Source organism: Ptychodera flava, chromosome 17, assembly GCF_041260155.1.
Source record: "Ptychodera flava strain L36383 chromosome 17, AS_Pfla_20210202, whole genome shotgun sequence".
In the NCBI taxonomy this organism is placed as follows: domain Eukaryota; kingdom Metazoa; phylum Hemichordata; class Enteropneusta; family Ptychoderidae; genus Ptychodera; species Ptychodera flava.
The window spans coordinates 28,834,831-28,861,093 of NC_091944.1; the positions used below are offsets into that span (position 1 = coordinate 28,834,831).

The 26,263-nt window shown below is 38.2% G+C and overlaps 1 protein-coding gene and 1 long non-coding RNA gene across 9 annotated transcripts in view; one reads left to right on the top strand and one right to left on the bottom strand.

The window, feature by feature from the left end:
• Window positions 1-26,263, bottom strand: part of LOC139115992 (adenylyl cyclase-associated protein 1-like) — a 114,356-nt gene that overhangs the window by 32,982 nt on the left and 55,111 nt on the right. The window lies entirely within an intron of this gene.
• Window positions 1,518-25,562, top strand: LOC139115994 (uncharacterized). The gene is made up of 2 exons (XR_011548212.1): window positions 1,518-1,744; window positions 23,972-25,562. It is a non-coding gene; the product is annotated as an uncharacterized lncRNA (long non-coding RNA).

Sequence of the window (26,263 nt, forward strand, 5' to 3'; positions counted from 1 at the left end):
CATAAATGTTTCTCTTCAAATTGTGAAGAAAAAGTGAATTGTTCCATGTTATTCTGTGGATAACATATTAAATACTTTGCACTTTAGCAGTTTCATTAAGGGTGACAGGGGAGGGGCTTTTGATCTAACCTCACAAAATGTCCTGTTTTAAGCTTTTGAGACAATCTGACATTAGGGGAAGGCTGCATTAACTTGCATGGTACCTGAAACCCGAGTCCTTGCCTGACCAACTCGGGTGACAAACAAAAGACTTTTAATCCCCAAGGTGTGAATGTTCCATTGTTATGTTTATCTAATCCAGCTGGTGCCATTGTAGTGCCATTGTAGGAAAGGCAGGTCTGTGAAATTGATCCTCTAGGGAAGTCAGGTATTCCTAAGTTAATGGAGGTTTCCCGTAATGGACAGTCCTTTATAACTGACAGAATGCGTCATCTCTCCAAAACCACACAGTATACATGCATGTGCAAATCTATGGCAGCTTGCATACTGGTTGAAGAGTAAATTGTCTGATTACTGATTATGCACAAAGCGTGATAAGATTGGCCCTTGTAATTTCTCCCTTTTGCCAAAAACTAGTAGTACGTCCCTATTGTTCTCTCTAGAACAGCTGGATCTTTGTACAGGCAAACAGGGATGAAATCAGGGGTTCTAAGTCAAAATTATACCTGACATACAACATATGAAAATGTTGAAGGAAACTGACCTGCACTGCAATATACACATCTGTTGAAAGATCAGCAACAAGATTGATATGATTTTTGATGATATCAGGTGACTATTACACAGATAGATCAGGACATCTCTGTTAAGGTAGAATGCACCTCGGGGACAGATATTCGGACTCTCAAACTTTTACAATACTTTTCTGTCTTCTCTGTCTTAGTTTTTTTGAAAATCAAAACTTTTATTTTTCCCATAGACTTAACACAGGGATGGCGGCCATTTTGAATTTCAAATATTGGTAAATCTTGGGTGATTTGTTTCTCCAGTACCAAAATTTGCAACTTATGCAAAGTGACCTCTTTTTTTTATTCTTAATTTTGAAAGAGAATGGTTGAAGTATTCCTCAGGGAAAGTTTGTGCAAAGTATAAGTCTTTCACTTTCGAGGCACATACTACCTTAAATCAGCCAAGATGACTAGAAGTCACACTAGATGCACTTTTATTAATAAAAATTGCCATATACTATAGCAAATTATCAGAGAACCAAAATACTTTGGTAGTGTTTGACTTTTGTCGATGGAAGTGTGTTTCTACTGTATAAAAACTTGGAACAGTACAATAATGACGCATGTAAAAAGTTATACACTGCCTCCCCAGCATATGCCATATGACCAGCCATTCCTCTCTGACTTGTACAGACAAAGGAAAGCGCTAGCCTGGTATGGCATCCAAACGATGCCCAGAATGCAGAAATTCCCGGAATGTCCAGAATGTTGTACAAGTGAAGCTGCAAGCTGAGGACGTCCTGCACACCACCCAGGGTTCTTTGAGACAGGGCAAAAAAATAAGGTCAGGTTTTTCTTTCCAACTTCCAGGGTAGCTGCCAAGCTTGTGAAGTCAGACCTGTAGCACCGCTGGGCCTCTCTCTCTCTCCTCTGTGATCCGCTGATCACACAACACCAAACTACGTCACCACAAAAGTGAAGAAATCTCTGACTCTCTCGCAGATAGTTGAAAAAGCTAAGGAACCAAATATACCTCTTTTAGGAACATAGCTGAGGGTTTGAAGCCTAACTGACTTGTAAGTGGTACCGTGTGCTGTGACAAATACTGGATGACCTGCAGTGCAGTGTTTTGCATGGATTGAAACCATTCCATTTTGAACGCATGCCTTTGACTTTTTCATCTTTTTTGTTTTCTGTGCCTTCAAAATTCTTTTTTATCTCCCTCAACCTAATCGGCCCCTCTCCCGTACATAACTATATTTTTCTAGCTTTCACACTGATGGGAGCTTTTAAAGTGTTATTTTTCACCCCTTCTGCTGACAAGCCATGCAGTTTGGCCATTCTGAGTAACCTGACACACGGAGTGTCTTCTCGCAGAAGGGCCGAACAGATGGCCTACCATAGATGCGACTGAGTCAATAAACTCTTTGACCTTGAAAAGTAACGGAAAAAATATCTGAGAGTTTAGTGTTCGCTGTGCCAATAGTTCGGAGTTTACAGTGTCCTCCATATTACAGTACTGCAAATATGTTCTGCAATAACCAATCAATGTTCTCAATATGCAATGATAGTAAATCCCATCCAAGATTTTTTTTATTGCACTATGTAGATACGTTCATTTTCAGGTTTAGGTTCATTTTCAAATGTCTAAGGATTCATGTGACGTGGCATGAAAGAGGACAGTCAGACAAGCACTTATGCCAGTCACATTGAAAAATTCCTCGCATTCCTAACATATGGCTGAGTAGACCATTTTGGGGGTTGACAAGATGCAGCAAAATAAAAATAACATAATCACAAACAACTGTGTGAACTTTGATAAAGACGGGTTCTGTTTCTCAGTGATTGGTGCAGTCATGTTTTGATAAGAAAGCAGTCCTTTTACCCAACACAGAAAACCAGTAGCTTCAGCCATATGATCAACATATTCACTTTTAATCAGGCATATTCAAAGGGTTAACAGTTTATGTGTGAAGTTTATATTTGATTCTGTTCCCTAAACTAAGGCATAAATCTGTTTCATGTATGAATATTTTGAATAACCATATCTCTAAAGGTTAGAGGTAATCATTCCTAAACCTCAAGATCATTACAGTCAACTTATGGTTTAGATATACCATTAAATTAAACATTTTAATGGTAATGATGCTTAGTCCCAATTTCAACATGACCATACTTTTTACTGCTTTTCCAAGCAGAGGTAGATTATAAGATAATAATTAATATAGTGTAGGATATTATAGCACAGTACGAAATCAACAAGTCAATATATATTGGAATTATATTTTACTGCTTTGGCATTACCAGTAAATTTTGCTTTTACCTCCGAGATTATTACTGATAATGTATCCGGTTATAAAGTATTATGGCCCGAGATATTTTCTACCTCTACAAATTCCTTGGCATTGCCAAAATTATGAAATAATAGAATTAATGTACCTCCTTCCAGGCCCACAATGGACTCAAGCAATAGATAATTTTCTGAGGGTATTATACAAAGATTTCACACTGTTCTTCTCAATTTTGGATATGAAATGGAATATTTTGCCGGTCAATATGCTATTCCAGTTTGGGAAAGTTCAAGGTTTCTCTGAGTCACCAGAATTTCATCCTTGACCATTTGGTGCCAGTGTCTTTGTGGCAATATCATCACTTCATAGATAAGTACAAACATATCCCACGTACTGATACATTTCACACTATTCTAATTCACTTTCCAATTGCAGTCTTTCCTCCTTTAACCCTTATTAAACCAAGTCAGAACTTCTCCATCTGCTGAATCATTAAAAAGCTGTATTGAGGCAAGATCTATATACATTTTCACCAACTTGACTTGATAGTGACTTATGAACGTGGCATGATAAGGGTCAAGGAACTGTTGAGCCTCTAAATCTGGAGGCTGGCATCTTTTGATCAGTGGATTTCATCTAAGAACACTTTCACTGCCATCTACCGGTCAACGTGTCCGATTCCCCCCTACTGGCAAACTACTGGATTGGACCAAAAGTCTGGCAGTGATAGGTCCGAGCTCCATTTTTGGATGAAATACGTCCACATGTCATAATAATTTTACCTCATGTGACTACTGTGCAGAGAGTGTCATTCTTCACCAGACATCCCTGCTGACAAAAATATCCCTGGGCATACCAAGAGTCTTCGCCATGATGAAGTATAAAGGCTGTACCATGAAGACATGGGGGAGTCTGACCAAATTGAACTTGGTATGAAGGAGGTGATTGCTACATGACATTTTGGGTGGGTGGGGGGGACATAAGACAGGCATTAACTATATTCAGAAGTTGTAGGTCTTTCATTTATGGATTACATGTAGGTCAGCTTTTTGTATAACTCATAACCAGCTGATATATCTACATATGCGTATAGTCTCATTTCAGTTTGATAGGCTATAATTACTGCTACTATTCAAAAAGCAATATGTACAATCCCCTAGGTTGAATGTTTGTCTGCGTACCGATACAGCTTTCTGTGTAATATGTGGAAAGAAGGTCAGTTTGGTAAGAGATGCATTAAGTATATTTAAAAGTTTTGAGTCTTTAATGTGAACTTTCTATGCACTTTTCGGAATAGAACCCGGTCTTAAAAAATATCCTTCCAAACAAAGAACAGACAAGAACAACTGAAACAGCGTCACAATTATGTCCCATTATGCCTTTTTCTCCAGATGTTGAAATTTTGGATGTTTCACACTCTGCAGTTTTCAACAGGTGATGGTTTTGAGATATTATGAGGAAAGATATGTTTGAGATGTGAATGAGTTGGGCTATTCGATGGCTAGGGAGAAGATTGTCGGTGAGTGAGTCTACCGTGTGCTCTGTTACCCTAAAGTCCATGTACACAGTGGCTATAACTTCATTATTAACAACAGAATTGAACGGGGTCAACGTAATGGGGTGGGGAAGGAGACCCTTCTTATGTGAAGGCAGGGAGGAGGGAGGCAAATGTACTTACAGCTATGGGGAGGGACACAGTACAATGTACCGGACTGTGACGAGCACTGAGAGAGGGAGTCTAGAACTAGTGAGGGAAGCAAGATCTAAGACATGACATCTGAGAACAGAATCGCAGACTGGCTGGTATTTTTAGCTTTAGAAGGAAACCAGGAATGTCTTTGGATGTGCATTCACATGTCAATAAATTATGAATCCAGATCGATGCACACATGTAACTCCACCACTGGTGGAAGACATTGCCTTAGCAGGTTTTGAGATTTCCCACTTTCACACTTGGACATGATTTCAATACAGAGTTCATTTTTCTTCTAAGTTTAGGAAGATATTTTTATGACCAGGTTATTATAAAAAGTGCACAGAAAGTTCACATACATCAAAAACTAAATATCAAAAAAGAATTAATGACACATTTATGTACTTTTTGAAGTGCTATAGCTTAATGTTATGCCCGCATGACGTCCACAACTGAGTATATTTTGGTGTCAAATTTACACATAAAATTGCAATTTTTTTATGCCTTGGTTGATCTAGTAATGTAGAGTATTTTGGAGTGTGCCGGTTGGCTGGAAGTGCTTATTTCAAGTGGCCATAATGTTTATGATTGCCCCAGTCAATGACAGGTTATGGCCTTTCTACGACTGTGTCACATGCCGAGATATTGAAATGAAATAGGAAGCCTTATTTTCAAAAGAGAGCATCTCAGCCAATTTTACGGGCCAGCAGAGCATGATCTCAATGTTGCGCTGAGGTAGGTGATCTGAAGGCTCTTAAAATGTACGCAAACATCTCCAATTGATGACTTTACTGACCCTTTACGTGCAAAAGTCAATTTTTGTCACCTTTGTAGAATAAACCCCAAACAATCAGGGAAAGACACTAAGGGTTGTCCGATTGCCCGGGGCAAGTGAAAGTCGCGTTCGGGCAAGTGAACCTCCGATGCCACTTGCCCGACGGGACAAGTGAAAAAAATAATACCTAGAAATCGAATTCACGAGAGCGATTTTCTGGTGAGGGAACACGGACTTAAACAACAAAAAATTTTCATGTTATGTCATTGTGAACATTTCCATAAGATTTTTCATAAAATTGCATGAAGAGTTGATGAAAAGAATCATGTAATCGCTTTCAATAAAATGCAGTTCAAACAATACCACCAGTTAAATACCGTACGCTGATTTTGCATATGAAAAAGCTGTTCAGCTGGTGGAGCGTACGTTCACCAAAGTTCATTGCATTGACTGTGAGGTTACGGTGTCTCACAATATGTTGATACGGTCAAAAAAAGAAACACACAGCGGTTTTTGTGCTTTGTATGAACGTTTATAATAATGATGTAAAATAAAGTCCAGTGGTGAAAAATCACCACAAAAAAGGGAGTTTTACTAAACGTACTCTTCAATGTTAACTTGCTAAGTGACAGTGAGTGGCATCGTGGCAAGACTGCATGCAATGAAAGTCATGAGCAAGCTTTGGTGTCAACGGGTCCAGTCTTTGAATTTTCAATGAACACTGACTTAATTTTCAGGTCAATAAGCTAAAAGTTACTTGTCCGTGGCGACCAACCTCTCTGTTTGAGAATTTTCCCATTCTAAAATGACTGTCAAGAAGCAATTGGAGCGAGTTTGACATCGAGAAATTCATCTTGCAAGACACATAGAAAACCACCGACGCCCTAGGTTGTTGGTTTAAATTCTATTTAGTCTGCGCATGAGCATTAAAAAGACCACCTAGGTTATTAGAAAAACATAGGATACCGGTATATATGGTAATCCAAACTTCATAGGGCTTATGTATGATGTCAGCGCAGTAAAAACATGACAAAGAAGTACATTATTTTTCAGAAGCTTCAAAACATTCCTTTATAGCTGCAGATTTTTTTCTTTCTGTATATATAAGTTAAAACTTTTAACTGCAAAAATACTTTGAAGGTACAATTAAAATGGCTGTTATTATTTGTACATTAAGACCTAGGAAAGTAAACATACAAACATATGAACTGTTAGAATTTTTTCTATGAATATGAAAGCCCCACTAGCTGTAAATCTTGAAATTTGTTGACCTAAAAAGGCTTCCTATTTTTTCTGGTTTTCTTTAAATTCTACCCATTAATAGGATATAGTCTTTTGCAGCTTTACAAAACATTCTTTAGTGAAAAATTGGACAAGTAAATTTACATTTTAACCATTATTTTGATTTCCCACCATACTACAAAGAAAACAAAACATTCAACACTATGCATTACATTGGACTACTCTGTTGTTTCCGTGAATATTCAAATGCATATATGCACGGTGTACACTGTTTTTGCTATATTTGCATTGGGTGCCATTTTACGTTTGGGCACACATTATTTTTCTTGTTCAAAATTGCACATGCAGTCTCACTGGGCAGTTAAAAATACTTGTATTCCAACCCCTCAAAGAGCACATTCCCAAAATCTTGTTTTAGTTCAGAAGTAAAATCACATAAAGAATGCTATATGATACTGCTAGTTGGGCTTTGATAATTAATTTAATATAAATGAGCCATCCAGCACTCTTAGAAGTGTGAGGAGAACCCTATGAAAATGTCTGACATTTTCTCATGATAACATGATAATTTTCAAAATAAAGTGTGTGAAATGAAAAAACCAATGTTTTAGCTTTTTTCAAACACGTAAATTATACTGGGCAAGTGGTTTTCCAATTCGGGCAAGTGAACCGAACCCCCCACTTGCCCGAAGGGCAAGTGGATAAAAAAATAAGTGTCTTTCCCTGACAATGTTTTTTCATATTTTTTTCAGAAATTATGATAAAAAACAAAAGCCAATGTCAATTCAGTCCAAAACTATAAAAAATTTTACAGAAAAATGCATAAAAATTTACGAAATGTTGCACTAAAATTTTGGAGGGAAAAATCCTGGCACTCAAAGGGTTACATATGGCCTTTACAATTATGCATAAACCGAGCGACTACTTTGAAGAGGCTTTCACTCAGAGCATCTGTCATTACAACCCAGCAGTTAGAATGATATTATCTGTCATTACAACCCAGCAGTTAGAATGATATTAGTCATATACGCCACTGTGTCACCAAACAAAAACTGTATTGTAATGGTGTCTTGTTATGCCTGGTATGCATATCACAGTGCAAATGAAGCCATACCTCCTGTACATAGAAATGTAATGTTCATGCGAATTCTGCAGATCAGACGGTTTTTAGCCATTTCAACGCTGACTGATGTGATTATGGAGTCCCAACGAATAGTAATAGCACATTGATGTTTAATAAGTGTGAACAATAAATCTAAGAATATGTTTTTATGGACAAGAGTTCTAATGTCAAACGAGAGCACTTCCCTTTTTTACGATCACATGTATTAATGAAATAATTGGATGGCTACCTGCCTAGTTTACAATGATACACTGAATAGCTCTTTAGTTAGTTAAGAAATAATGCGCCACGGGACTGATATACCAACTCTAAACTTTAACAATTGTGTTTTGGTCTACCTCTTGTGGGGTCTTGTTTTGAAGCTAATGGAGTAACTATAATTTTCACATGTTAATTTTTGTGAGAGTCGAAAATTTGGTTTTTACCCACAGCATTCAAGGGGAACATTACTCAATTGATTTTACATTATTCGCTCTTTGTTTTACCCCAGAATATTGTAACGGTGTTGCTTTCGTTCACTTTCACTTGCTTTTTGCCAAGTTTCAAGTGCAACTAAAACCCAGATGTAGTCTTCTTGTGACATCATCAGCTTTCTGAGCTCAACACAAGGTCATACAGCAGACTTTGGCCTTATCGAGGGCTTCGCAAAGGCAGAATTGAGGCAATCACCCACTACAAATACAGTCCTGAGACTACAACATCTTAAAATCCGAGTGATTCTTGACTCGGTTCTGACTCAGAAAGTGACTTTGCTAGTGATTCTGACGCAGAAAATCCATCAGCCAATCAATGCCATTTGTGAATTTTGATGTGGAATGCCACAGGTGCCTGGAGTGTTCAGTGTAGTAATCACCTTCTGAGCCCGAACTGCTCCCATTTTCAGATGATATACTCTCAGGACAGCAGTTGTAGCTGCTCATCGTCACCATTTTTCTCCATAATCTACACTATGGCAATGTCCTAACTTACCCTATCCGTACATTAGAGCACATAGCAAGTCATAAACAGTGTACGCATCTTTCTGAGGTGGCCCTAATTTTTCAAGTTTTTCATCTTTTGTGACTGGTCTGTATGGAAAAAAATTATTGCTCTGAATTCACTTCCTTCTTTGACAAGACAAAAGAACCATCAGAAAAAATGTCAATCTTAAAAACAAATGCTTCTTAAAGATAAACTAATAATTTCATTGAGGTAAACATATCACCTGTATAGTTTAACCATAACAGCTATCTGGCATCACTTATCTTTACACAATTTGCCTCAGGACAGAAGCTCACCTCACATGTTGAAATCAATGCATTTCAACCATAAGTGCCAGGGGGTTAGAAGCCCAACACTTGCTACATGGCTACATCACCACACTAGTTACATGTACTTGTTGGTGACTGACAGCTTCTCTCGTCTGGAGAAATATTTGTTGTCGTCTTTCACGGATCACAGAACTTTGCAGGCAACTGCTCTCTCATGCGTACTGAACCGGAAAAAACATCTCACATTTGGCTCCTAAACTTACTCTCTCTGCAATTTGAACCCTTCCAGTATCCGCTTCCCGTGTTCAGCGGTGACTATGTCATTGGACACTGCCATCTTCATCAGTTGGAGATGCAGTTTAGAATCTTACAGGGAAGTGGCAAGGCTGGGATGGACTTTATGAACTCTCATACATGACAAAAGACAGTTAGTGGCATCTGTAAAGCGGATGAGTTTTAATTGTATTTCTTGAAACTAATAAACTTACTAAGCTAAGCCACTAATGGTAAATTAACATTGTGGTAGGAAAAGGTTAAAATTGCCATTCCGTTACCACAGGTTGAAAATTCCGAGCGGTTATTTTTATTGATTCTCAGTTTCTGAAAACATTCACACTGTATCACAATAATATCATTTTGTGAAAAGCACCCTTGAAATCAGACGCGTGGCCACAGACCCGTATATAATGACCCAGGATCCAAATTGTCTTCATCAACACTTCAGAAGGTCAATACATAGTACAGATAGTGTAATCAGTGCACACCATGGGCGGCAAGTCTTGGTTGCATATATCAGCTAGCAATCTCAATAACATGGCATGACTAGCCATCACACAGAAGCGTCCTTCTGAACAGGGCCTACCATTATGCTAGCACTGTCACGCAAGCCTTCCCAATAAAAGCTAGGTAAGACCCTACATATAGTTTTCAGCAGCAAATATCGACCTCTATTGAATGCAATGGGGAGGGAGGGAGGGAGGGACAAGCAAAGTAATTTGCATATTTACTTACTCTTGTCCAATCAACTTCCAAAACAAGTTCTCACTGAAAACTCATCTGAAGTTCAATTTTTTTTAAATTTACACAAACATGTTTACTCAGTATGGTTACCTCCAAGCCCACATCTAAGCAATAAGAATTATAGTTCCCTCACACTGACCGTAATACAAAGGGAAAAATTATCAGTCCATAAAAAGTAATCTCCTTCAAACTCATCAATGACGGATCAGTGAGCATTTAATAAAAATATTGCAGAATGTGCAGTAACTGGATAGTGCCGGCTATGCCATTAAAAATAACCATAGTCCAATTGAAAGCATTAATGGGCCTTAAGAGTATCGCCGTGAAATCAATTAAAGACCAACTCAACCATACAATGGTATCTAAGACCACGTCAGAAAAACTTAATGTCAAATCTAAAATGAGTTTGATGGCGGGGGTATCCGCTGTCAGGCTTTTGAATGGGTTCCCACACTAGTACTTTTATGGTAGTGATGCAGGGAGCGCCATGTTGGCCCATGAAGTACAACATGTGGGAATATGTTGCTTGGGCTACGTGTGGAAATACCACTGCTACCTAACATCTACTGCTGCATGTGTCAATTCAGTAACTATACATTAATTTTTCAACAGAAATTTTGATGAGATTTTAAGGGTTGCAATACTAACCTTTTCTCTAGTGAAACCCATAGCTTTAAATAAGACTATATCGAACTAACGATTTTGGAGATTGGATACCAAAAATTTTCTTTCGGTAATCGGATTAACCAGTGGAAAACATGTCAAGGATTATCAGAAGTGGCATGGTGGACATGCCTATTAATGTGAGATCCGTGTTTCACGATGGGGCCTGCTAGTCATATGGATTTTGTCAAAGCAATGAGTGGATTTGTTTTGCCACCAGACAGGGAAACATCACCGGCATGGGCATACAAGGAAGAGAGATAATATCACTGTTGAACATCAGGTTTTCACAAAAATCGCAAATGCACATACATATCCATCTGTGCTCATCAATGGCAAGGCAAGCTTTTAGTTATACACACACATAAGTACCTGTGTGCTGTCCTGAGTTGATGAGTGAGTATGTCTGCCTGTCATACCTTAAGTGGAAATTGTCAACCACAAGGAACAGACACTGTAACTCAAAAGAGTGCATTTGTACATATGTCTAAACTTTGCCCTAACAAACAGTTTAATAGGCCTATTGTTCCCTATTGAAACTGCAAATAATGTGACAAATTACTCGCTTGGTTTCAAAATCACAGATTCGGTCTTGCAGTTGCGTGCAGTTGAAATCACTGTTACAGAGTAATTTTTCAGTTCTGAAGATATGAAATGCAGTGGATCACCTAAAATGTTCATGTACATCAATGTCTTTGTTTCGAAAATTATAGGGAATCTGGTGGGAGAAATGAGTTTCTCCATCGTTTCCGACCCTGTACATGTACAAGAATGTGAGTGTATAGAGGGGAGAGCAAATATTCCTGAGGCTTGTGTAGTTCTAACATGATGCACAAAAGGCTACCGCTAAATACATATTTCTGTAGCAAACACTACAGAGGTCAGTTGTGGAGAAGAACGCTGTGTATATATCCAGTCTGGGTTTTTTTTTTGTAAACACTGCATCATGTCCTGAAGATTTGATGTCCATCCAATTACCAAACTTACAGCTGACATTTGCTGTCAGGCAGGGCCCTGTGGGAGTTAAACCAAGTCAATTCCGGCACCTTATCAGAAAACATTCTATTTATGTCTTGTGAAATAACCACAGGACAGCCCAGGAAGGTATGTGGTTCAATAACACTCAATGCTTGGCCATTAGCCTAATTAAGTCAATGTCACTTTGACCTTGTCTTCCTAATTATCCAACGATGTCATTCGGCAGACACATAGGGCAAAATGTTACAATATTAAGTGATTTGAGAATGACCTTTGCTGGAAACACTGCCCTCAGTGTGTTGGGCCTTGATATTTGATCTTGAACAGAGTGTGCATGTGTTTTATGGGAATTGCGACATGTCTAGGTCTATCTAGTGCCTTTTGATCGGTACACAACTGAGAAATGAGTGCATATATAGCAACAATGTAAAAGTTGCAGATGACAAAAAGAATTTACGACCACTACTTCATGCTCATTTTGGGAGCACAGGAAATGTTTCTACTTCTCATTCAAGAGAATATTGTCAGTAGATGGGTGGTATTAATTTAATATGTCAAAGTCATCTTCTCAAAATCATCACGCAGATCAAAGTAAGCGACTTGGCTTTATTGGAGTCTTGTCAGCAGTAATGTATTCAGAATGTCATATGGAACTATTTGATTCTCAATATCAAGATGATACAATGTCACAGTATCTATATGATACTGTTACAATATAGCAATATTAAAATAACATTGTTACAATGTTGTAACTTCAGTTTGCCACTATGTAGCAGTATCAATAAGTTATTGTTAAAATGTAGCAGCTTCTGTATGATGCTTACAATGTAGCCTGTATGTCATTGTTAAAATGAAATCAGCAATATAAGTATAATACTAACACTGTATCAACATGACACTGTTACAGAGTCTCTCAATATCAGTATTTCATCATTTTAGGATAGTAAAGTCAGCAAAATAGTGTTACAGAGAAATAAGACCAACAATAGTACTTGAAATGTGACGACATTAATCACACTGTTGAAGTGTAGCAATATTAAATACATTGTATAAAGCTATTGAACCGAAAACATCAATATCTCATTGTCACAGTGTATCAATATCCATGTCAATTGTCACAGTGTAACAATATAAATTGTCAAAGTGTAACAATATAAAAGCAGTGTTACAATATCATATCAACACTGTTTTCAGATAACATTTCATATCAAATGATACAATGTTGCAATCAAATAACAATATTGCAGTGTGATGCCATCAATATGACATTGGTGTTAATTACAAAATATACCACATACATTTTGTATTGAAATATATTGAATATCAAATATTTGTCATCAAAGCTCACACAAGTACAACAACATATTCCTTAAAGGGAAACCTAAGTCCAGCGACATTGACCGTTTATCCCTTCCAAAATCACCCTTGATTAAAATGCAGCTCAAATTTGCAACATAATTGCACGCGCTGACGACTACGGCGCGACGAAAAGAGAAGTTGAAGTAGACGACATTTATGGAAATGAGCTCGGAATCCCATGGGCGCGAAAGGGCTCATGGGAGAAGCGTGCGTGACGTCATCGGCGATACAGACGATTGTAGCTTGCAGCTGGAGGAGTACCGTGAACAGTTTAGCGCGTTCGTAAGACGACTCTGGAGAGTTCGGACAGCGATATTTCTGACATCGAGTATTACTTTTCCCACACTGAAATCAACCATACTAATTTGAACCAAGATATGTAATAATGGGAAAGTATCTCCACACATCGTTCGTAATTCCGCGGAGGGAGTCACTGTGCTTGTACAGACCCCGAACTGGATTGGAGACCTGACACTGAGTGACTCTGCGATCCTTCAGCGTTACCTTTCTAAAACAGAGTTTTCTTTATCAGTCGCTTAAAATTAATTTTTGGTTCGTGAATGATACGTAAGTCGAGCTTAGCCAGATCTTTAAGGTTGCGAAATCTTCAATATACGGTATATCGGAAAATATTTATTCGCAATTTGACAAATGTATAGCGTCGTCTTTTTTTCGAAGTTGGTGTCGAACTTAGGAAGTCGGGCTTACTCAGATCTACAAAGTGATGAAATCTCCGATATAATGGATATTTGCCCGCTATTTAAAACAATAGTATCGTCTATATTGTTGTAAAGAATGCATTTCATACAAGACCAGCCAAAACTCTCGACGATGTCCGATATGTCCTCTGTTCAGGTCTCGATCGCCAAGTAAAAATGTATTACATGTAAAGAATGTTATTCCTGCAAGGCAATCCCCAACTCACGGTGATATCTGATCGGCCCTCTCGACGAAGTTCCGATTGTAGTGTATGAAAGTTCGTGTGGAAATTTAATGAAAAAAATCCTTTACATATAAAAATGTATTTCGTGCATGAATAATTCTAATAATGTAAAACATACATTATTCTTGACTATCGGCCACGGATGCTATGAACTAAGAGTCGGACAGAGGTGGTCGGGTGGTCAGAACTGTTAGGCACGTGGTGAAATCTCCGATATACATCGGATATTTACCCACATTTTGACAAAGTAGCGTCTAGTATCAGAGTTAATGTCCAAAGTCGCCGATATTTATCGGATAAATATCCGTGATTTCGCAGACCCGGCGTGCCGACACCACAGTGCACGTAAATCTAGTATCGTCTGGTATCGATATCGATATTAGCCTAGGAGTCCCGGTGCAATTGATATTTATTGGGTAAATATAATATCGGCGATTTCTCAGACCCGGCGTGCCGATCGAGACACATCATTCTCGACCGCGGGCCATCCGGGTACTTGCGGATTCTTACGTCATTTTTGCGTCAGCGCCGTTGGAAGTTTGAATTTTTCAACCACCAAAGAAATTTTTGAAGTTTCAATATACATAAATGACATAACTTTTAGTTCTGCTTTTTTCCACACAATTTCTGTATCATTCTCTCTTCTGTATCGTCTGATCTCTCATTCACCTCGCTCGTATGCGTTTCACCTACTGACGTCACTCCGCGGTCGAGAATAGGCAAGAAGTCATTCCAGTATCTTGTAATATCAATATTACCATATATAGTCACCAAATCGCCTATATTTATCGTGTATATAAGAGCGATTTCGCAGATCCGGGCTGTCGAGATGAGAGACGCTTTCTGTAGTTTCGTCTTCGGATTTTAGAGTCCCGAAATCGCCAATATTAACATTTATCTGGTTAAAACCGGCGATAGTAGGCTGACTCAGCATGTCAAGATACGAACCGCATTGTGTAGTACCGTCTTGTATCGGTATCAGAGTCCCGAAATCCCTTATAAAACATCCTGAAAGAAGTAGAACATAACTTTGTATCTTTTGAGATTTAAAAACTCGCCCGACTTTCTTTAGCCACTGTCTTCGAAAAGCTGTTCTGTGGGACGACGATAAAAGCTGACTCCGTTTGTTCTTCCTTGAGTGATTTTTGCACTCAACTGAACAACAGTTAATAATTTTTTATGCTACTGATGAGAATTAAAGAGTCGTAACGTGCAGAACTGCACTCCTGCAGTCATAGACTCCAATGCTTTGGTAAGCGGTCACACACGTTCGTGTATCACCGATGACGTCACGCACGCTTCTCCCATGAGCCCTTTCGCGCCCATGGGATTCCGAGCTCATTTCCATAAATGTCGTCTACTTCAACTTCTCTTTTCGTCGCTCCGTAGTCGTCGGCGCGTGCAATTATGTTGCAAATTTGAGCTGCATTTTATTCAAGGGTGATTTTGGAAGGGATAAACGGTCAATGTCGCCGGACTTAGGTTTCCCTTTAAAGCACTTTTTCATGTGAAAAAATTTGTTGCTACATACTTTACTGTATTCTTCTATGATTTGTAACACTGACATGGAAAACAAAAGAATAGGAATGAGTTTGCAACTTTGTCTGACACTAGCAGATTACTTACTCTAAGCAAATGAGGACATGTTATTTGTTACTTTTATGATAACTTTTCTATAAGCCCTATAGTAACGTCAATTCTAATTTTTTCAAAGCTTGCAGAAGATTTGCAATATTGCTGATCTTCTCACCATTTCTGTACATCACTGTCTCCTGCATGTCTAATGATTTTGCCAGGAGCATGTTTACTCAAACATACATGTGTATAGTCACAACGTCCTGAAGGCTCAGTCCTTTGGGTGCTGTCCCAGGATGTTTGAAGAAACATAGCATATGTGCTCAGCAACTAATCCAGTCCACATTATATCAGAACTCTCTAACCCATTGTACTGAATTCCGTTACTCCATAGCCTTTCAAGAATGTTTGGCTAACCTGGGAGTTTCATCTGGCAAAGTCATGTCTTGTTTGTCATCATCACTCAGCCGTGATGTGCTTGCTGCCAATTTATTATCCCAAAGATGGAGCTGGGTAAATCTGATCTCATCATGAGTGTGGTTTTCCTCTTGAAGTCACACAGCTGATAGATTAGAAGATCTATCCGTCTGTTAATCTATCATCAAAATCAAAATGTTAAAGCCAACCGCCAGAAAATTATAATAATAATGTATCATTGTTGGTGAAAAAGTGTTAAGGACAAGGAGATATGATATCTTGAAAACACATAACAAGTGACAGGGGATGTTTTAGGGATTACTAGAAATGAAAGATGGTCAATGGCTGCAGACAAATGGAAATGGTGACCAGAAACAGGGCAGCAAGGGTGTGACAGGGGGTAACAGGGGGTGTTTTCGGGATTACTAGAAATGAAAGATGGTCAATGGCTGCAGACAAATTGAAATGGACACCACAAACAGGGCAGCAAGCTTTTCAAGTCTGTCTATTCAAACTGTGGCAGATTGTAAAAACCATCGCTAATTGCAGCTGTCAGTCTAGCTTGTAACTCATTACAGCTCTCAGCAGGTTAGAACCTATCACTTCTGACGATAACAGGCTGAATTCTCTATTTAACAGCCTATTACTTATTTTGAGTCATCCGTAATTTCTCTCACTTGTTGCCGTGGGCCCAGGCTGCGATTTCTTGAAGTTGTCTGCTCCAGTGGGTCATCAGAGATGTTGAGCTAGTAAGTGTGTGGTACTCCAGCAGTTTCATATCACACAAACATGGCATGGCTTGTCCAATATTTTCTCTATCATAAAAGCCCATACTCCAATAAGAAATAAACTTTTATGCCAACTTTAATATGTCTTCATGATATTTTTATAAATACAAATTGAAGAATAAATTCAGGCTCCATCCTTCACAGTGTCAAACTTGACCACCTTCTACATGCAAATCTTAAAAACATCTTTTTAATGTCTTTCAGTGAAATGATAATTTGAGTGGAATTGAAGAAAGGAAAGAAAAATGGGTTACCTTCATAAGGTACTAGATATTTTCAATGTGAATGTATGAGTGGCAAGCTTTGCAGAAAAGTCCATCATTGGTTATGTACAACATATTAGTATATATTAGTATAAGTGAGAGTACTTTATTCACATGGCTGAGTTGAATTCTAGAGCTCCCTTTTTCTGTTTTTTTTTGCAATTCTTGGCATACATCACTCAAATATCACTGACTACAGATCTTGACGGGTGCAATTCGTCGTCATTTGCCAACGGGAGGGAGAAGTGATTTTCACCTGTCTGTGCTGTCAATCACACTTGAATATGCACCCCTATCACTGCTACCACCAGCTGATAGGTATGGGTCTGTTATTTTATCCTTTGTTGTGACATTGACGTGATCAGTGACGACATAGCTACCTGATGCACTGCTGAGTCCATTTTTCCCCCTCATGATCTGATAACACAAATACCCAAATCTCTGACGACATGGCCACCTGATGTGAAGGTCCGTCATTTTTTAACTCATGATCTAATAACACAAATACCTAAATCTCTATTCACCTTTTTGAACTTTAGAAAATGACAAGTAAGTAAAGGAGACGAAAGTGTCAGCATCGTTTACTGACTGTATTTTGTTCGCAGGGCGGATGTGCATGCACAGCCACATGTCAAGTTTTCAGGCACCTTGAAATTGAAAGACTTCAACTTTTATTCAAACTTTTGTCATGGGGACTTGAAAACATTCCCTTTTGAAATCAAAGGTACAAATTAGAAGGGCTGCTGGGCTAAATTTTGTACTAGAGAAACAAAATATTTACTGACACTTGAAATTTAAAATGGCCACTTTCGTCGTGTAGTACTATGTGGAAAAACAAAAATTGTTTTTCAAAGAAATACAAAAGTGAAAACAAGCTTCAAAAGAAGACTACACAAGCAGCAGCCTGGAAAAGTAGTGTAAAATTTGAGAATCTTAGTATTTGTCACCAAGGTGCATTCTCCATTAATATTGACAGAAACTTTTCACCCTATTCCTGCATATCTAGGTCTACTCATGTCATTGGAAACAACAGGGTATACCAAAGTCAGGTGATGAAAGGGGTCAAATGAGTAACACAGAGGTAATGAGTATTTGATGGTCAAGGTAGTCTAGAATCTAGCTGGTCAATTTGGGGAACTGAAAAATAAGAAATCACAGAGCTCCAAAATAAACTAACTTCATGTCAGAGTACGGCGAAGAGGATCTGTTTTAAAAGTGAATTCAAAGCCTGGCAACCTCACATGAAAGCCAATTCCTGGTTACTGGTTCATCTGACCAAACGAATAGCAAAGTGGTTTGGACAAAACATGGTCCCTGTCCTCAAGACACGGGACTAGGTCACCCCTTGTCATGGTCACCCCTTGTAACATGACAGACATCAAGGGACTACAACAGCTTGTAATCTAATTAGCATCTTATCTGAGAAAACACTATATGTGGGTAATAATTGACTGATAAATTTATCACATGAACATAATGACTTCAGTGACAAATAACCGTATACTGTAGTGCAGTATTTGAGATGTAAAAGTAACACATGTGTACATGCTCCAGAACTTCAATGCAACACACATGGGTGTAACATTTCTCTTTGATGTACACTATTTGGACAAATAACAGAAAAGTTGTAGGTTTTCTGTGGGCATCATCAACAAACATTATTGTACAACCATAGGCAAAGTTTACATCAGGTGAATGTGCCTGCAGGGGACAGGTATTCAGGTTTTCAATTTCTTCAGTAATTTTCTGATATACTGTTCATTTTAAAGCTCTTCATGTAAGAAACGTTTTTACCGTCTTACTTTTCCGAAAATCAAAAATTTTATTTGTCCTCATGTAGTACACCTGAATGGCAGCCATATTGAATGTCAAATATCAGTAAATGTTAGGTAATTTGTTTCTCTAGGTCAAATTTTCCACGGTGGCCCCTGAGTCTTATTCTTGACTTGGTCAGAGAATAGTTGAAAGTTTCACTGAGGAAAGTTTGTAGGCATCATCATCGAGGACGGTTTGAGCAAAAGTTTATTAAACTTTTAGTCTTTCACTTTCGAGGCACATACTACCTTTAAGCTATGGACAGTTTTGTTGAGAAAGAACAGTTGACTTATCCTGGGGTTTTTCTCTAATGAGCCATCAGCATTACCTCCCTGGGTAACAAAATAAATCATTAGCTATACAAAAACAAAGTCTGTGTTGATACAGTTAAAAATATAACTACTACGCTTGGACTTTCAAATGCTTTCTGCTAATTTGATCCGGTCTAAATTTAGGTCTCTGTGAGATGAATGATTGTGTCTGCCCGAGGTATCAGGCGGGCAGCAATACTTTTACTTACTTTCTGCCAACATTGCTTTCTTTGCATGGCTCTGACAGCGAGGACCACACAACCGACATCGTTACACTCATTGCTTTCAAATCTTTTCTTTTCAAAAAATATCTGAAATCTCGCTTATCGCTATCAGCAACTCCAAATCTAATAAACCAAACTCAATAAATCACACAAGAAAAAAAATCATATCAGAAGGGTTGGTGGCATTCAAGTTCACAAGCCCTGACATAAATATTGTTCATTTCTATCACTGCTGGCTCTCTGCTATATGACAAAGTCAAAGTTTGTCATGTTCAAATCAAAGATAGACAATTATTGCATGTTTATCGTAAATATATGATTGGTCAATGGTTGTAGCAGATTAACTATGGTACATTTCATATTTTCCATTAATTCTAAAGTTACATAACAATTAACATTGCATTAAGATCTTCAATGACACTGCCTGCGTATCACAATATGACAAAATTAGAAACTTCATTACTTCCTTCTCTGAAAAATCGTAATTATTTTCTTGATTGTCAACAGAGGATTAATTACAGTGTATTATATTCTTCATCATCCTGACGCGGCTTAGGCTCGAAGCATTCCAATCATACAACTGTGTGACCAGATACATGAGAATTAGAATTTTAATTATATTTTGCAAATCGACTTCCGTATGTAAATGCCGATCTAAATGTCAGGAGGTAAGGTAATGCCACAGGGGGAAATGGCAATGGTGGAAATACTGATGTGATGTGGTAAACGTTGGTGTGATGGGAAGTTAAGGTATCTGGTGATTATGGGAATCATCAAAGGTCCTTGTTGAAATGTAGTGTATTATCAGAGATTGGAAGAAATGGCCACGTTTTTCACAAGATCCACCCTGACAAGGACAAAAAATGTCAGCTCCATTCAAATGAACATGGCTAAAACGACATCACTGCAAACAGAATACAGTATTCAGCGTATTTTTTTTCACCATGTAAATAGCCACCACAAAGATAACTTGTAACGAGATACTGTTTCTAAGGACACACAGTAGTGTTTTCAAAACCACATCTTCGGTAAACCAGCACTTCATAAGTTCAACATCTGACCTCCAGAGGGCAGGCTCCATAAAACATTTACTACTGTCGAGAGACCTTAGGAAACCTGTCCCGATAGGGTGATCACGTAAGAACTTGTAAACTTATCTGCCAATAAAAACTCTGGCTTTTATGCCTATTAATTTACATGCTTGAGATATTTTAAACTTACTGGAGATGTGTCGTCTTTCATTTCTATCTTTTTATTCACAAAGAAGTAAAAATGTTCAGTCGATGTGGGGGTTGAAGCTTTAATCAGCACGACACAATAATTTCAATAACTAGTCACATTTTGCAATTTGATTGAAAGTGACCCAGGGCAAAGAAGGTCAAGAGATGAAGGTAATGATGTAATAATAGGCCTTGCGCAAAGTTATGAAAAATAAGTGGGACAATAATGCTACTTTTCCTGTGATTAAATACTGTTATCCAGTCGTCAAGAATGCAGTTTCATGTAAGTAGAGTTGGAATTAGGAGCCATTAACCTTATTTACAAAAATCTAGTTCAAATATTAATCTCCATGAAAATTCCTGATACATTCAGTCTGTGTTTTCTTTATGTTTAGTTCGTGAAATTAGGTTTCACATAAACAGGTTTCTTCTATGGCAGGTCATGTGGCTTCCATCTTGGCTACTTTGCTAGTCAATCTTGCTATGGGGGATATAAACTTAAATGGATGATATTTTTATATTAGATGTGAGGTTATCAGAGGAAGAGAACCACATCATTACCTGGCTGAGGATCTCAGCACATGGCCTTTCGGAAAAACTTTGACGAGGACAACCATTTTACAGTCATGCATAATGACGAAGTTTCACAAAGGGAAGCTGACAATGTCTTCCAACTTCAAGTTGAATTTCAAGTTAGCTGTGGTGAACACAGGAGTTAGTTCAGAGTTTAGGCATGGCATGCTTCACCATCATAATGTCAAGAGGAATCACTGAACAACTGAAATCTTCTCAACAGTTGAAGTATCAAGAAATCATTGATACATGGGTCTTGAAAACTATTAACCCTCTGAGTGCTGTAATTTTCTCCCGCCAAAATTTTAGTGCAAAATTTTACCAATTTTTATGAATTTTTCTGTAATTTTTTGATAATTTTGGAGCAAATGGACATCACATTTTATTGACTACAGCTTTTTCTAAAACTTTTGTCAAAAATCTGAGAAAAACTGACTGGGGTTTATTTTATAAAGGGGACAAAAATAGATTTTGGCGCTCAAAGAGTTAATAGCTATTCCTTCAAGCTATACAATCTACAAATGGTGGATACAAAAGATAATTGCTACATGGGTCTTGAAAACTATTAATAGCTATTCCTTCATGCTATACGATCTACAAATGGCTGCAATCGTACGAGCACAGTACAAAATAAAATTTCCGAGATATAGCACACTTAGCTGTAACATGAATGTCTTTGTCATATGCATGGAAATAGCTGACTCAGTAAGTAAAACTACCATGACAAATAAATGTTAACCAGAACTTTCACTAGATTGACACCTCCAAACCAAAGAAGTTTACTTGCTCTCACCAAATTGCCCCAAAATCCAAACCTGACCTTCAAATGCTCAGACAACTAATTCTGGAAAATGTGAGGATTTCAAGTTCTCAAAGTGAAACTCAAGACGTGCACACACAAGGAAAATTAATAGGGAATGTAAGCGCTTTATTCCAAATATGGCACACAGAAATCACACTATGCCCGAGGTGAGGGAGGGGGTGGCCCCCTACTCGGTAAAATACCACACTCTTTATGTTTTCAAAGTGAAAGCAATATGCTGACTTGAACTGTCTGAAAACATGAGCTATGTCAACAATGTGATTTTGAACCAGTGGGCAGTTCGGGCTTCAAAATTCAAAAAATTAAGACCTGACATTTTCCACATGGTCAAACTATGTACGTGATTGGTTCTTAGTCATCGCCCATAGGCTGTTGGTTTGATGAAGGGGACAGCTGACATGTCCGACGAAAAACAACGGCCATGATATCACTCACAATGGCATTGGAACCCCACCCTCCCATAAAGTTAGTTATGTCCATGAGGACACACTTCTCAGCAATATCTCAAAATAAGTACTCGTTTCTGACAATACCCAGGCCTTTTACCCCTTATTTAAAGCCTGCGAGTCGAAATCTCTCACACTTTAAACCACAAAGAGCCATCAAACTAAAGCGCAAACAGGAAATAGATCCCAAACGAGACTATAACAGGTCCTCAAGCAACAAAAGTGTGGGAATATGAAAACTGAGTTGATGAATAAAGTTAACATGAATGATACACGTAAAAAGACAGCGAAAAAGCTCTGCAAACAGATCAAACAAAATCTTCATCCAGATGCACTGTCAATAAAAAATAAGTATTAAAACTCTGCAAAATACCAAACACTCATCACAAGATTATGGTGCACCATGCATGTCTAGGTCACATTCAAAGTTACGACCACTGTCAAACCGCACACGCCAAAAATTACTCCCCCCTAAGCTATGGCCATTAAAATTAGGTCTTAACATCTGTCTGAACTATCAGGTAACGTCTGTCTACATTGACACCAGTGTTTTTCAGTACACATGTCCACTGGCAATCTCAAAGTCAAAGCTACTCACACACGCCTGAAATTAATTCCAAGCTCGGAATGGAAAAACAGCCTCTGGCAAGATGTCAGAACATGTCGGAACTATACTCACTCTGAGCAAAAGTTAACACTGACACATAACCTTATCTTCTGAACTGGATCATGGAATTCCAGACAAAAATAACAACAGAGCATTCATATTTCAAGAATTAAAGTTTCTTGCGTGCACAGTCATTCATGAAATGATTAGCAGTTTCAATGTCATCATCAATACCAGCTTTAGCTAACTTAAAAGTACACGCTAATGTTAAAAGGTAAACTTGTCTATACCCTAGCATGTTGTCATGTTACAGTGTTTTTTCCTATAGCGCCTGTCTTTGAGAATAGATATGTCAATGTAACTAAATTTGGGAAGGCGTTTTTTGTGATCCAGGAATTAATTCTGAAACATAACATCATTAACCCATGTCCCCTACAGACTTGAATGCAACATCATATTTTCAACACTTGAGAAAACTATGTGACATAAACCATGATTAAAACAGGCCCTTATATCATTACAGTGCACCTGCAGTGTATATATTAGAATTTTATGACAGAATTTATTCAACAGGCTTCAAACCTTTGTCTATTCCTATGTTCAAATAGACATACATTAACTATCATTCTTCTTTCCTACGAGAGAAAAATGAGTATAATCTCTTACCAAAAAGATGAACTTAGTGATTTAATAACAGAATTAAAATTGTGAATGGTGCCTGGCACTTTGCCTTTACACTGCGAGCTGATGAAGAAATGCAACAAACTTGCAGGATGTGAAGATAGGAATTCTACATGCATGAAACCAGAACTGATTGATCCATTGATTATAAAAAATACAAGTTCTTTAATGGCTGCCACTATCTAACTTTTCTTGTCATGTGGTTTCTGTTTTTAAATTTCAGGAAGAACGAAAAAGTTGATGGCAATATATGTATACTGCATAGATAAGAGCAATTGTAGTTTACTGGAGTGGTGTACTGTTGATGAGGAATTCTACACAGACCGCTGCACATACCATGCACGATGAAATAAGTGAAATCTGATAAGGCACTAAAGGACACAGCCGCATGGATCTGATTTTATTATTGTAAGACTAGAGCGATGAGACTCTTGAATAAACGTGCTTGAAGCATTGTTCCCTTTTTGTCAACAATTTTAATCCGCGCCTATCTGGTTTACTTGCCAATGAGGCCGATGACTTGAGCAATGGCAGAATCTGAAGTTGTGGATACATTGTAACAATGCAGAACAGAAACCTGAAGTTATGGATACAATGTTACAGAGATGGATACAATGTTACAGAGTAGCACCAAAACATGATATTATGGATACCATGTAGTAAAGTAATACAAAAGACCTGAATATATAGATACAATGCTGCAAGTAATACTTCCCATGAAGATATGGATACAATGTAGCAAATTAACAAAGAAACCCTGGAGATGTTGATACAATGTAGCAAAGTAATACAAAAGCCATCTGTAGATATGGATACAATGTAGCAAAGTAACACAAAAGCCCTCTGAAGATATGGATACAATTTAGCAAACTATCTCTTCTAAAAGTGTTACACAAGAGAAGCCACAGTGTTATGCAGGATGATTTACAGGGCAGATTCAGCATTACGATCAATATTGTGGATTCTCCTCATAGGGTGTCTCAAAAGCTGAACAGCTGAAGATCACAAGATCATCATTGAAAGACTATGTAGAGTCAGACTTGATGTTATCCAACTCCCAATTGCCTGAATTTACATCATCTAATTTCAGTTGATGCGACAGATCAAGGATGATGCTCGTCAACTGAGAGAATGCACACTGCATCGGGACAAGTCTAACTGGACGGCCTTGGCTGCAATACTCAAGGACACAGATTTATTAACAAGAGGCATTCCAATTAAACACTGACCTGACCAGTTGATCTGTTCATCACTTTGTTTACAAGGGAGACATGAATGCAAGATCTGACAAGAGGGTTCAAGATTTACAGCACAACCCTGCTGGCACTGCACTGCCTCATCATAAACAGTCAACATAACATGTACACATGCATATTCTCCTCTTGATAAAGCACCGGATACCCTGATGTTATCGTAGCTACCAACTTGGTATGTTGTTTCAAATCGCCAAATAACTACAGCCTCTGAACTTGTTATCCGCAACGAAGAAAAATGAGAACTTGGGCTACACAAATTGTTCAAATGTGAAGAAATTTTGGTAAACACTGCTGTATACAACAAACAATCTGTACATAATTTGGATATCAAACACAACACCATAATTACTTCCTTGGTTGTGTACTGGCTTGAACAAAGGACTTCAAAACGAGTTACTCATACATTTGGCATGGACAACACATTGGCATTCCATGATCTTTTCATGAGCCCAAGGAGCAACTAAATATAGGCTAAATTTCACAGAGATATGAAAATTTATCTTGATTACAAAATAAAACTATAGAGTAACGCTGTTTCCCGATCATTACTTCCCTTTACTCTTGTATGGTATTTTTACGATCCTTTCAAAGTAACAGTGTCCATTACTTGTCAACAATATGCACTTTACAATAAGAGTTTTACAAATATTTTTTTTCAAATGAGCACGTCAGAAAATATTGCAAGTTTTTCTCAGTGTTGTAAGTAGGATGCCTTTGACACAGTCATTTGACGAAGAACTCATACTGCAGATGCTATGTGATCATCGCATCGCTATGTGGTGATGCAGTTCAATCTTGTCACGCTTACATGTAACAGGGGTAAATAAGGTTAGGCCAAAATGCACTGCTCTTCTACCCTGACTTGATCACACACGCTTGTCCCACTTCAATCTCAATCAACTTCAGTTTGATGGGGTGAACACAAATTTAACCCTTGCCGCCCCCCTTCCGCATGTAATGGTCCAACCACAGCACAGAGAACGTTGGGGTGAAAACTGAGGGGGAGGGGCACGACACTAGACATGATGATGATATTCCTCCTTGACCTGTTTTCTTATCAGTTTAAATAATTTACTTGTGCTCTTCAAAGGCATGTCTGTCTAGGGTGCCACATATTTCAAGAGTACACTGTACATGCTGTACAGACATGCGGCAGGAATTATCCAGTGATGGATAGGATTAAACGGCACCCATGAACCCAACTGAAGGTATATCTCTAGCTTTCCATTAAAAGTGCTCTTGAGCCTGACACTGCAAAC